Below are 10,252 nucleotides of genomic sequence, written 5' to 3' on the forward strand. Positions count from 1 at the left end.
ATTTATCCTTTATAGAAAACCGACTCCCAATACCCTTTTCCATTATTCAAAAAATTGAAGAATTAAAAAAAAAATTCTTAGTCATTCTTACTTGATTCTCTTTTCCATTAAAAAAGGGGGAATAAAGAAATTCATAGGAGGAGATATAGAGATAAAGTTTGGAGCAGAGACTGACGGAAAGGCCATCCAGAGATTGCCCCACCTGGGGATCCAGATGATACACAGCCACCAAACCCAGACAATATTGCTGAGGCCAAGAAGTGCATGCTGACAGGAGCCTGATATAGCTGTCTCCTGAGAGGCTCCGCCAGAGCATGACCAATACAGAGGCGAACGCTAGCATCAAACCATTGAGCTGAGAACGGGGTCCCCATTGGAGGAGTTAGAGAAAGGATTGAAGGAGATAAAGGTCCTTGCAACCCCATAAGAACAACAATACCAACCAACCAGAGCTCCCAGGGACTAAACCACCATCCAGAGTACACATGGACAGACCCATGGCTCCAGCTGCATATGTAGCAGAGGATGGCCTTGTTGGACACCAATGGAAGAAGAAGCCTTTGGTCCTGCCAAGGCTTGACCCCCCAGTGTAGGGGAATGTTGGGGGTGGGAGTGGGAAGGGGTGGTTGGGGAGGGGAGCACCCTCATAGAAGAAGTGGGAGGGGGGATGGGATAGGGGGCTTATGGATGGAAAACTGGGAAAGGAAATAACATTTGAAATGAAAATAAAAAATTTTCCAATAAAAAAATAAATAAATTATAAACCTCATCCACAAAGCACCTTGACTCAAGTCATCACAGAACAAGGTTAGCTCTGAGCCCAGTTCTCAGCTCTCTTAGAAAAACTGCAGCCTGACTTTCCACAGCAAGCCAGAGTCCCTGCCTCCTCTTCCTCTCACACCCAAGCTGCCCATTCAGAAGCTTCCCCGGAACTGACCTAACCGAAGGTCGGTCCCGGGACTCATTCTCTTCTAAGGACTTCTCCTTTCAAAAACTTTCTTAAATGCAGAACAAATACTTACTCCCACAGCCTCTATCTAGCACCCTGCCAAGTCCTCCAGCAGTCCTTCTCAGACTCCAGGTACAGACCTATCAAACCGCAGCCTTTGTATTTTCCTAATATACACCGTAGGGAACCCATCTGTAGGCACACGGACTCTGAGTCGTCCTCCCTGTCCTCACCTCTTCCACCCATAGTCCACAACGCAAGCACTTTTATTTATTTCCATAAAACACCAGTCTCCGCAGCTTCCTGTTGCTCTTTCCCCAGCCTTCTAAATCCAGCTCAAAACTGCACCAAACTTATCACTCCTTCCTTCCGCCATGATATATCCATATTCTCCCCCAGACCCGACACACACACCCCCAGCACACACACTCGAGTGCTTGTGACTTGGTCTCCTGTAGTCCAGGCTGGCTTCCAACTCTCTATGTTCCACATCAAGGCCTGAACTGCAACTCTGGCCTCTACCTTCCCAGGGCCCCACCACGCCCAGTTTCTTTGGTGCCGGGATCAAACCCGGGCTCTGTGCATAGGAGGTAACCATTCTACCAAGAGAGCCACACTCCAGGCCCTCTGCCCTGAACTTCTACATCTTACCGCCCTCTCTGCTCCATTCTTTTGGTCTTGCTGTCCATATTCCATTACTGCAACTGTGTGTATGCGTGTGAGAGTGTGTGAGTGTCTGTGTGTGTGTGTGTCTGTGTGTGTGTGTGTTCACAATATTGTGGCTGATACTTGTCCGCAAATGTAATCAATATCCATTACTTAACTACAACCCCATCATATGTACTTTTTGAGACAGGGTCTGTCTTAGGGTTTTACTGCTGTGAACAGACACCGTGACCAAGGCAACTCTCAGAAGGACAACATTTAATCAGACTGGCTTACAGGTTCAGAGGTTCAGTCCATTATCATCAAGGTGGGAACATGGCAGAATCCAGGAAGGCTTGGCACTGGAGAAGGACCTGAGAGGTCTATGTCTTCATCTAAAGAATCAGACGGTCCTCAGGAGGGTCTCAAAGCACACCCCCACAGCAACGACATACTTCCAACAAGGTCACGCCTACTCCAGCAAGGCCACACCTCCTAATAGTGCCACTCCCTGGGCCAAGCACGTTCAAACCACCGTAAGGTCTCTACGTGGCCTTGGTTAGTATAATCGCAAGGGGATCTGTTTGTTTCCGGCTCCTAAATGCTGGGATTAAAGGCATACACCACTGTGCCCAGCTAAAACCCCACATTTTAGAACTCTAAAGCCATCTTACTTTCTTGAAATCCTAAAAGTAGATTTGTTTCTGAGACAGGGCCTTGAATCCAGCTCAAGCTGGTCCCAAACTCCACTTTCCTTGGATAGCCTCGGGTGTTTTGTCGTTTTTTTTTTTTTGTTTTTTTTTTTAGCAGTAGGAGGGTTCAAAGCCAGGGACCCAGAGCCTTGTTCATACAAGGCAAGGGCTCTACCACCATTGAGCTTCATCTCCGGAAAACAGACTTTTGGGGCATGACCTTCGTAATCTGAAAATTTAGAGGCTGAAGCAAGAGATGCCCCCCCCAGCTGGGGACCGAACCCGGGGCCTTGCACTTGGTAGGCAAGCGCTCTACCACTGAGCTAAATCCCCAACCCGCAAGAGATGTTCAAGGCCAGGATGTACTGCATAAAGACAACTCTCTGCTGTTTGTTTTCAGAGCTGACAACTGGACCCAAGGTTACTGCAGACTCACACAGAGGAGCACACACACACAAGCTACCCTTGACCCTTACCTTTCCCTTGCACACGGTTCCCCGTAGCCTCCCTCCCCCACAGCACTGGGCCTTGAACTCAACCTCTCACGCACATGCTAAATAAGCATGCTATTACTCCATGCCCTGAGCTACATCCTCAGTCTTTTTAAAAATGTGTTTGAGATAGGTCTCCATTGACAGGCTGGCCTTGAATTCACTCCGTAGTCCAGGCAGGCCTTGAACTTGTGATCTTCCTCCCTCAAGTAGCTGGGATTGGAGACCTGTGTCCCCCAGGCCCGGCAGTGTTATCTTACTTTCCGACAGGTTTTATGTAAAAAGCAAAGACCTTAAATCCTAATAAGACATGCAGGGAGAGGCAAGATGACTGCTAATTTGATCTTTGAAAGCACAGGCGAGGCTTCATTTAGATATCTGCATTTTAGGAAAACTCTCTCAGAGCAATGTAGGAAAACAATAGTAATGTCAAACGCTCTCTCTTGTTAATGTTTTCAACTACTAATAGGAGGTAAAACCGGAATGAGAACTTCACATCGCATGGAAGTAACTGATGGCCTACATTTCAGCAAACAAGCCCGCAGGAAGTAACAGTCCAGGGGTAGAGGTCTCCTCACTAGTTTACTGTCTCTGAACAAGAGATGAAAATCTCACCTAGGACAGACAGCCTATGTAGCAGGAGCCGGACAGCAGGACTGAACTCTGGGAAACATAATACAGTGGGGTCTTTGCCCAGACCGTGGCTGCGAGTTTTCACTCAGCTCTTATTTTAAAATCTGACATTTTAGGTGCCTACTTTTGCTTGGTATGGTTTAATCCCAGCAACAGAGGCAGAGGCAGAGGCAGAGAGGCAGAGAGGCAGAGAGGCAGAGGCAGGCAGATATCTGTGAGTTCAAGGCCAACCTAGTCTATGTATCAAGTTCAAGGACAGCCAGAGCGATATAAGGAGACCATATCTCAAAATAAACAAAACTCCCCCGCCCCCAACAATCGGGGGGAAAAATACAAAAAGCTTATTTTCTTTCTAGATATCAGGGGCAAGGTTAGAAAAACAGATGAAAACCCGGTTAAGCTATTCTTTTGAGAAAGAATGTTGTGTGCTTTATTCTGCAAATCCTACGGAGCGAGCGCCCCGATACGTGCTGCCAGGTATGATAAGATTCGGTCCCTGGGACTCAGAAGCAACAATCGCACCTTCTTGCTTTACAAAGCCTTTTGTTCCCCAGAAGCTTAAAATTCTCACCTGAAGTTTTCCTCTGTGGAGTTTGTTTATTTGAGTATTCATAACACCTGGTTAGACTGGACGTGGTCTGTTTTACATCTTATCTCAAAGGAGCAGATCTGAATCAGAACCCCAAGTAAGGCTCAGATGAGACCTCCTGCTGGGCTGGCTTGATCCCCGCCAGCCCCCAACCCCTTATGCATTGCTGGGAGTAGAACCCTGGGCTCTGCATGTTTGGCTATCAGGTATCCTTAGCTCTCGCACAGACTTTTTAATTGCATCCCAACGTAACGTCTTTGCTAGCTTTCAGAGAAGGGAAGGAGGTCTCTCTCTACCAGGGGCTGTACACACAGGCTCCTCCTCCTTCCTAGACGCCCTGCACGCGTCCAGAGAACGCAGTAACAACGTCCTGACATACTCACTTACATGTGGGCCTCTGAGTACAGTTCCCAGACCCTCTTTAAACAAGGGGCTCTAAGTTCCTTGTTAGGAAGCAGGACCATCAGCGTTTGTTGAAAACACTGGGTGGCTCCAATGCACAGTTCAGCCGTAGCTGTTTTCCGAATCGAAGGAGTACCTATCAGTCTCTCCAGGAAAGCCAGAGCATCTCCAAGTACTTCAAGAGCAGAGTTTGATCATTTGAAAGGGTCGGCTCGCACGCTAGTAACCCGATCAGCCATTTTGGAAACTAAACACACAACTCACATCCCACAGAGAGGAGACTAGCTAAGAAATACAGATTTAAATATATCGTGCGGGCTTTTCGCTGTGGTTTTCTTTTTCTGTAGAATAAGGGACGGTGCATGCCAGGCACCTTCTCTACCACCGAGCTGCAGCTCGAGACCTTATCCCCGTGTGTTTTTCTGAGAGTTTTCAAAGTCGCTGGCTAAAACTCTCGCTTCGGCTGAAAAAGGAAGGCTCGGTAAATGGTCCAGTCAGATGCAATTGCCACGTGCACAGGTTAAGCACGGCTAAGCATTAAGACATCACCGGAGATCGACACCAATGTTCTTATAATAGGGCTGGTAGTTAATACTGTAAAATAGCGCAGTAATGAAGTTCTGGTTTAAGTAGGGTTTGTTTCGGTCCGTTTATTTTTGGCTTTTTTTGTTCATTCATTCGTTCGTTTGTTTGTTGATCCCCCTGGCTCAGCCGTCTCAGTGCTGGGATCACTAACAGGTGTCTGCCACCGCACCTGATGCCCAGGGGGGTTTAATTATTTGCTGACTTCAGCAGCTTTTCCACAGAAAGTACTGCTAAAATCAGGAGCCCACGGGGTGGGGGTGGGGCAGTTTGGGGGGAGGTGTGGACCCACTGACCCCTCACATACAGTTTAAAAACTTCCGACTTGCACAGAGCAAACACAGCTCACCTGGAGCTTTTCACTGTTTCCCTCCTAGACTTGGTGGACAACTTACGCTAAACAGGAGTTAGCAAGTTCAAGGCCATTGGGGCTTAGCAGGTCCCTGGGGCTGCTCTTGGCTGTCTACCTTCCGCACAGTACTTTTAAAGACTTCGGCACCAAGAATTCTCCTGGACGTTTCTCAGGAGCCTTGGCCTGCTCGGAGCACTGCATCCTCGTCTTCATATTTCTCCTCACCCTTCCTCATTCTTGAGCGCTCTGTGGAAAAGTCTGCTGCATGGTAAAGCAGCATCCATGGTGACCGCCATACTCCTGAGCCTTGTGTGGCTAGCGCCCAAGGTAAAAGCTGGACCCCACGTGAGATGGTCACAGCACGACTGTCCCAAGTCAGCCTCATTCCTACTGTTCTGCACTCTCCCCTTTGTCTCCCAAAGACTTGTGGGTGTCTTTGTTATCAGCCCATAGCACAATGTCTGTCTGTCTGTCTTTCTCTTTCTTTCTCTCTCTCTCTTTCTTTCTTTCTTTCTTTCTTTCTTTCTTTCTTTCTTTCTTTCTTTCTTTCTTTCATTATCTGAGACAGGGTTTCTCTGTGTAACAGCCCTAGCTGTCCTGGCACTCGATTTGTAGACCAGGCTGGCCTTGAACTCACAGAAATCTGAATGCCTCTGCATTCTGAGTGCTGGGATTAAGAGCATAAACCACCATTTCACAGCTTATTTTCTTTTTTTTTTTTTTCTTTTTTAAAGATTTATTTATTATATATAAGTACACTGTGGCTGTCTTCAAACACACCAGAAGAGGGCATCAGATCTCATTACAGATGGTTGTGAGCCACCATGCAGTTGCTGGGATTTGAACTCAGGACCGCTGGAAGAGCAGTCAATGAGCCATCTCTCCAGCACCCACAGCTTATTTTCTTTAATCGGAATTTCTAACAATTCCCAATGTGCTAAACGTGAGAAAGAGGACTTTTTTTTTTTTGGTTGTCAAAGACTCATGTAGCCCAGGCTAGCCTTGGACTCCCTATGTAGCTGAAGAAGACCTTGAACTTCTGAGTCCGTTGCCTCTACTTCTGTAGCGTTGAGATCACAGGCCTCCCCTACAGAGACCCTGAGAGGTCACACTCCTATCCCACACAACAGAACAGGAAACCCGGTTACCGAAGCTCCGAGTGGGGAACCCCAAGGTCACATGGCTATCTGTGATGAAGCCCAAGTTGAGGAGTCCCTGAGTCCCAGTGGAACGTCTCTCTTTGCCTGACCATTGTAGAGGTACATTTGTAACCTGGCCCCCAGCAATTTGGAGGCAGAGGCAGGCGGATCTCAGTGAGTTCGAGGCCAGCCTGGTCTACAAAGCAAGTCCAGGACAGCCAGGGCTGTGCTACCCTGAGAAACCCTGTCTCAAGCAAACAATAAAGATTTGTAATCTGTACATATCTGTCTGTCTGCCCAGTGACTACTTCAGGGCTCTGCCCATGACAGAACAGTCTACAAAATCTACCAAAGAAACACAGGTACACCCCAGGGTTTCCGATAACTAAGACAGGCAGAAGATTAAGTATTTCACAGCACTAGTCAGACAACTGGCCCCTGAGAAAGAGAAGCAGTCTCAGAGAGAAAGTAGAAAAACAAAACAACTCAGGACAGAACAAAGGGTTGAAAGAGAGCCCAATCCACAGACTGCAGTCCCATGCACGGTTTTTGGTGACGTAAAGTAGCTGAAACAAAACAGAACCACAGTTTGCATAGGCATTGAGTGTCCCCGCAAGGGCTCAGGTGTTGGGAGCTTTGTTCTCTGCAGGTGAGGTTGTTTGGGGAGTTTCTGTGACCATCAGGAGGTGTGACCTAGCTCAAGGAAGTAGGTCACTAGGGGTAGGTTCTTGTGGGTAGTCCCAGGCCCCTTCCTACCCTTGGTTCTCTCTTTCCTTCTCTGCTTCCTGTCCACCTCCAGCTGGCTCTGCTGCCACAATGTTCTGCTCAAGTGCACTGGCACCAAATTGACCTTGCCCCCTCTGAGTTGTCCTCCTAGGTGTCTAGCTCACAGGAATGCACAAGGAACTAATAAGAGAACTTCTCTGATGATGCAGGGAAAGATGGCCGAACAGGTGTGAAAGCGCTTGCAGAACAAGCCTGCTGACCCAAGTTCAATCCTCGGAGCTCACAGGGAGAGAAAAGAACTGACTCCTAAAGTTGCCCTTTGATCTCTGCGTGTACACGGTGGCAATGAATGCAAACCTTCCTCCCACACAAATAAACAATAAATAAAGATGCATTCAGCAGCCTTCTCCTCAACTGAAGAGGACGCTCTCCACAAACCTCAACAAATGCACGGCACAGAATGGCACCCTGAACCCTAGAGGAAATGCTTTTCCCGTGTGCACATATATTCAATGATAAGAGTTCAACTTATAAATAAGTTAGGCCCAAGAGGAGATCAATAGCAGCAGAGCAATTAAAACAATATGTTGACAGAAAAGCTCCCCTCTCAGTTTCAAACTATCTTTACTCCTTACTGGATTTGAGTAATATTGCCAGGCTGTGGTTGACCCGGAGCAAACAAATCTCGGATGAAGGCAGGAAGAAAGCAGTTAGGAAAGTACCCGCCAAGCATGAAGACCTGAGTTCAGACGCCCAGCATCCACGGAAAAACTGGCCACACTGGCACACATCTGTAACCACAGCACAAGGGGCTTTGCGGGGGACGAAGACACAGGGCTATCTGGAGCTCAGCGGGCAAGCCAGCCTAGCTCTGGGCTCAGTGAGAGAGAGACACTGTCTCAGGCAATAAGGACTGTGGGAAATGTCCAAGGAAGACACCAGACACTGCCTCCTGCCCCCACAGACCTCTTCTGTGTATATGTTCCCTAACACACACACACACACACACACACACACACACACACACACACACACACACACACACAAGCAAATAGGAGAACGCCGGCTAGCACAGTTCTCAACACTGTTAGTCATTAGCAGACTGCAAATCAAAACCACAATGAGATACTACTTCATACCATTAGGATGACCTTAACAAGCGACATGTGACCTATACATGTGACCTATACGTGTGATGGAACGCTGTGTATTCAAAAGAAAGGGACAAAGGACCAATACGCTGCTGACGAATCTTGAAACCACAAAGGCCAAATGTTTTAAGATTCCATCTGTATGAGGATAGGCAAATCGAGAAACAGGAAGCAGATTAGTGTCTGCCAGGAGCCACTAATGAATTGCATTCATTCCCATGGAGTCGGGGAGACTGTTTAATGGGGAGGGGTGATGGAAAAGTTCTAGAACCAGACAGGTGTGATGGCTACATGCCCCTATTAATATACTTAGTGTCGCGCTTTAATGGACTTTAAGATATATGTAACTATGTACTTTATATTTTACTATAATAAAAAATGATAATTAGACAGGCGAAATGGTACTTGCCACCAAATGTGACAACCTGAGTTCTATACCAGAAATTCACATCGTGAAAAAGAGAACCCATCCGTGTAAATTGTCCTTTGACCTCTACATGGGCACTGTGGCAATGCACATATATGTGCATACATGTACATGCATATGCACAATGCACACACGTGTACATATACACACATGTGTACACACGTGTACGCACACAAATACATGAAATAAACTTTTTTTTTTCTTAATGAGAATCATTTCAGCACTAGGGAGGTAGAAATAGATGGACTGGAAGGTCTACCAGGCATCAAGTTCAAGTTCAAGACCAGCCTCAGCTAAATGAGACCCGGATGGGGCAGGAGTGGTTGATGGGTGAGAATCAAGTTTTCCCAGTGCTAAGGTATGCTCCATTCACAAAGACCTAGCAGACTCTGCTCCAGAAAGGTTGGATGCGAGGCCGTACAGACCATTAGTACAACACCGGCTTTTGTTAAATTCTCTCAAATTTCAAGATGGGTGCTGTCACCCTGGGAGGGAGCAATGGCCTTACGGAGGAGGAGGAACTTCTCTGTGGTTCACACAGACTGGCTATCAGCTCAGCACACTGGAGCTGGTCAGACAGACCACAAATGTAGCTATAAGAAGAGACTGCCATCCCAGCATGAGCAGAGGCACTCAGAGGCTGGACAGAGGGCCCTCTCTGTAGGACACCCCTGAGGAAGCCATGATTGAAACCAAGAAGTGCAATGGAGACAAATGCTACCCTTGACCATCCAAGCACCCAGGATCTGTGATGCTCCTAGGATTCCCCTGGCACCTACCAAATGGCCCGATGCCATTGGCATGCATCCCATAACAGCTCAGATAAGATATACTCGAACTTTTTGTTCCAGAGGATTCCCTGTGCTGGGCTCTGCTCCCCACAGGTCATCCACTTGCCTCCCTTCTGGTTTCGAGGCTCTGCTCTGCCTCCAGCAGTTACCTGAGCCGATCTTCAGATCAACACAAGGTGCCAACTGTAGGCTCCTGAGGTGTCTGAGAACCTCGGAGCCGAGGCCAGGAGTCTCATCAGCCACCGACGAAGGCAGGATTACCAGATCTGGGTTTAATCAGTTTGGACCCCACAGCTCTTTTTTTTTTTTTTTTTTTTTCTTTTTTTTTTCGAGCTGGGGACCCGAACCCAGGGCCTTGCGCTTCCTGGGCAAGCGCTCTACCACTGAGCTAAATCCCAACCCCTCCACAGCTCTTTATCTAGAGATTCTCCATGTGCACTGGCAAGCCAGGGCTCAGCTGGTCAGACAGACCACAAATGTACCATGGAGGAACCGAGGGCCTCACCAAGCCTCCCTTAAAACAGGCCAACCCCTCTGCAATGGAGGAAGCACAAGCCTCCGAGGCTCCGTTTTCAAAAGCACAGCCCATCTTTGTAACTGTTACTTATCCTAGTTTCAAATGTCTGTTTTCTATGAGTGGAGAAAAAAAAAATGCTTTCAAATTATCAGCATCCAAAATTTTC

Source organism: Rattus rattus, chromosome 14 (assembly GCF_011064425.1).
Source record: "Rattus rattus isolate New Zealand chromosome 14, Rrattus_CSIRO_v1, whole genome shotgun sequence".
NCBI lineage: Eukaryota > Metazoa > Chordata > Mammalia > Rodentia > Muridae > Rattus > Rattus rattus.